The sequence below is a fragment of the Coturnix japonica genome, unplaced genomic scaffold, assembly GCF_054131305.1.
Source record: "Coturnix japonica strain WE unplaced genomic scaffold, WE-NBRP24 Scf040, whole genome shotgun sequence".
Classification (NCBI taxonomy): domain Eukaryota; kingdom Metazoa; phylum Chordata; class Aves; order Galliformes; family Phasianidae; genus Coturnix; species Coturnix japonica.
In genome coordinates this window covers 2,547,957-2,551,989 of record NW_028188943.1, presented here as the reverse complement: position 1 = coordinate 2,551,989, position 4,033 = coordinate 2,547,957, and the positions used below count along the sequence as shown (strand labels likewise).

The 4,033-nt window shown below is 48.5% G+C and overlaps 1 long non-coding RNA gene across 1 annotated transcript; it reads left to right on the top strand.

Annotated features, from left to right (window-relative positions):
* The first annotated feature begins 251 nt into the window (after nucleotides 1–251).
* On the top strand, nucleotides 252–2,674 carry LOC146752981 (uncharacterized). Its single transcript, XR_014940313.1, has 3 exons — nucleotides 252–307; nucleotides 892–1,008; nucleotides 2,408–2,674. It is a non-coding gene; the product is annotated as an uncharacterized LOC146752981 (long non-coding RNA).
* The last annotated feature ends 1,359 nt before the right edge of the window (nucleotides 2,675–4,033 follow it).

The window sequence follows — 4,033 nt, the reverse complement described above, 5'->3', positions numbered from 1 at the left end:
ACACAACAGCCGCTCCCACGCACTGCGGCTCAGCCAATCAAAGCCGGCGGAGCTGCCGCTGCCCGATGGGATCCCCCCCCCCACATATTGACCCCCCAGACGAGGAAGAGGAGGAGGAGAGCGACGAGGAGCTGCCGCAGGAGCTGACGTTGGGGCGGGGGGGCAACGCGGGGGGGGGTCGGCAGTGGGGGGTGGGGTAGGGGAGGGGGTGGGGCAGCATTACCCCCGGACCCCGTGGACCCCCCCCCCCAGCCAAAGTGCTGCTCTCCGACCCCCGCGGGCTCTTTGTGCAGCCGCTGCCCTCCAGGTAAAGACCACGCCCCAATTTGTGACCCCCCCCCCCATATTGCGCTTTGCCCACCCCCTCCCCCAACCCCGCAACCCCCCCCCCTCCCCACATCGTCCCCCTCCCCCCCCCGGGTGGGGTTGGTGGGGGGGGTGTTGTCGACGATGTGCCTTAAGCCGCGCCGGGGTCGTGTGCCAAACCCCCCCCCCCCTCCATCAAGATGAATGGGGCGCTGAGGGGGGGGGGGCTCAGCCGTGAGGATAAAGGGGGGGGTTAATGGGGGGGGGGGGGGGGCGGCGCTATAGGGAACGCAACTGATTTAAGCCCCCCCCCCACATTAACACCCCATTGTGTGTGGGGGTGGGGCACCCAATAACCCAATAACCCCCCCCCAGTGCCAAACAGCCCCAACACCCCCCTCAAAGCCGCTGCCTTACGCTGTGCCCCCCCCGCATGAAGGCAAAATAGAGAGGAAAGTGTTTTCCTGTCTTAATGAGGCATCACGATGCTCCCTGTGAAGGGCAAGTATAGTGAAAACGGGGAACTGGAGTAAGCTCTACAGCAGACTACAGCAAAACGGTTTGACTGTTCTGATGTCCCTGCAGAGAAAGAAGACGTGTTTACAAGCAAGGACAAGGTACAAAAGGAAGTGAAGGCTGTACTGACTCAAAATACCACGCTGAGCTTGCCCAGGAGAAGACTCACCAAGATTCATGTCACAGGTGAGAGAAATTGTTTCGACTGTATTGAATCCCCCAACAAAGAAGGAGGGGAAAGTTAAGTGGTTTGACACATTCAGCCCCAGCATTCAGTGATGTAGACGGTGCTTAAATTCTGTTTATTTCATGCACTGTTTTGTTTGCCTTCTGAAGCTATGAACACTTAGGACTTGGGTAGCCTCAGCTTAAGACAGACTGGAAATAACTGGGGAATTTCCCTGGGGATCTCAAGTAGATGCAATGATAGCAAAATGAGAAGTCAATAATTTCAGGGGAAATTAAAGAATATTAAAGATATCTTCAGGGCACAAGCACACCCCTGCAAATGCTTCTTCCTAAGTAGTCTCAGAGACAGCATTTGGTCACAATGCTAGAAGGCGGCACTGGTGGTTTCTATTAAATTAAAGAAACCTGCAACTAAAAAGGTTTTCCTGTATTTTCTTTTGTTTTCTTCTCTATAGCAGGTACAAAAGAAATGCTTAAAAATAGAAAGGCTTCAAGCTGGTGCTTTTCTTTCCAAAATGGAGGAAGACAGGCGTTCTATTTATTAGGAGAGTCTGATAGGAAAGTGGAAAAAGGCTTTTTACCAGGGTCTGTAGCAACATAACAAAGGGCAATAGTTTCAAAAGTGAAGAGGGTAGACTCAGTTTGGACATGAGAAAAGTTCTTTATGATGAGGGTGGTGATACACTGGAACAGATTGTCCGGTGAAGGTTGTGGGTGACTCATCATTGGAGTGTCCAAGGCCAGGCTGGATGGGGACCCTGGGCAGCCTCATTTAGTGAATGATGTCCCTGACCACGGCAAGAGGTTGGACTGGATGATCTTTAAAGCTTCCTTCTATACCCAAATCGTTCTATGATTCCATAGGGGAAACCATTTTATTACTGCATCTGAAAACTCAGGAGATATTAGAATTTTTTCAGAAATAAGTAGGTGAGAAAAATACATTTCCTCACTATGACTTAATTACAAACAGAATTTAACCTTGACCCTCACCTGGCTTTTGCTGGCAAAGCAACTTACAGCTGTCAGCTTGTTTGGACAATTTAATGCCTGTCCCCTTGTATGAAACAGACTTTTCAATGACTGCTTATGCTGGTGTGCTGCTGGACAGTGGGGAAAGGGGTGTTTTTTAATTTTTGAAGATTTTGGAACATGATACTGGTGGAAATGAAAACAAGTTTAGGGCTATCTAAGCTGTTTTGGTCTGGCAGGGAGGAAGTTCTTCACTGGCAATTGATATAGTTCAGATGTTGGCATTCAGTTCATAGCACTGTCAGGAAATGTGAGTGGGAAAGCTGTCCTCAACGGTACAGTCCAAAGACTAATTTGGGCATTTGGGGAAGGCTGTGTAGAAAAGATTCATGTCTTAAATGTGCCCGTTTGCCTTAAATTCCAGAAGCAGTGGATGCTTTTATCAACAAGGAGAAGGTGCAGAAGGAGGTGAAGGCTGCACCAACAGAAAATGCCACGCTGAGCTGCGAGGTGGCCCAGGAGAAGACGGAGGTGAAGTGGTACAAGGAGGGGAAACTGATCACCTGGAGCAAGAAGTTCAGGGTGGAGTCAGAGGGCAAACAGCGTCGGCTGGTGGTGAGCCAGGTGGAGAAGAAAGATGCAGGGGAGTACAGCTGCGAGGCTGCTGGCCAGAAACTCACCTTCAAGATTCATGTCACAGGTAAGACAGGTGTTGTCTGAAATACAGCAGAGAACAGTAAAGTAAAATCTAGTTTCTATTATACAGTGATCCAGGTGCAGTAGTCTGTGCTGAGGTTTTTCCCCTATACTTGATTGCCTGGGTTTGTAGCAAGTATTTGGTTTTAGTATGGCACAAAGACCTGTTTCAGTCTGTCTGTAGAATAATAATTACTGATATATGTACAATGGAAGCAGTGTTCAAGATATTATTCAAATCTCTCCTGTGCCTGAGATCCCAAACTGTAATTCTTGTTCACCGAAACATTTGACTAAGATAAGTATGTGCAGTGAGGCTGGAGTGCATGTTGTACGTGCAGCCTTTCGTGGCAGGAGAAGCAGGAACTTCTCCTAGTAGTACACTGCCTTTTTACTATGCCTTTATGTTGGAGGCTGCATCTGGATAGGTGAGTCTGCTACTCACAGTAAGAGACCTGGTAGAGCTGACTATTCCCAGAGCTCAAAGCAAAATAGATAGCTGCAAATCACACACAAAGAAGAAAGGACTGCGTTGGTGAGCATATTTCCTTTGTGCCTTTGACAGTCACAGTTGTGGCAGTGGTAGAGGCCATGAGGAGTCTGTTCAGGAAGCCAGGAGTACTGTTCTGGGTCATGAAAAGGCAGCCAGTGGTTTGACTATCACATGTTTATGTGTTTTGATGTTTCACAGTGGGTCTTAAGCAAAAGGAACTCAGGTTTTGGTTGCCTGCAGGACAGATGTTCTTTTGGGTTCAATATGTTTGCATAGTGACTTGCAACCATGGGATGGTGTTCAAGGACCCTCTTGGTTCCTTCAGTTCCTAGGTTCTTTCTTGCCTAGATTTGACACTTTGTTTCAACAGAAGAGCTGATATTCTCTAGTGAAGGCTATTAGTTTGGGCACAAGTGGTAACCTAAACCTGTTCCAACCTGTACATAAAAACCTGCAAGATGGTCTCATTTCAGTCCTTCTGTTTTTCTTTTCTTCCCTCAGAGCCAAAACCTGTGTTTATAAACCAGGAGAAGGTGCAGAAAGAGGTGAGTGCTGCCCTGGCAGCAAGTGCCTCCCTCAGCTGTGAAGTAGCACAGGATCCAACCGAAGTAAAATGGTACAAGGATGGAAGACTGCTTGCCTCCTCCAGAAAGTTCAGAATGGAATCTGTGGGCAAAACACGGCGTCTGGTTGTGGAGCAGCTGGAGAAGAAAGATGCTGGAGAATACATCTGCGAGGCTGCTGGCCAGAAGATGACCTTCGAGCTGGAAACAACTGGTGAGCATTCAGAAGTTCTCAGCCAGGATTTTGTAGCCTTGTTGTGAACTGGGTTTTAGGGTGAAATCTGAGTTTTCTTTGCAC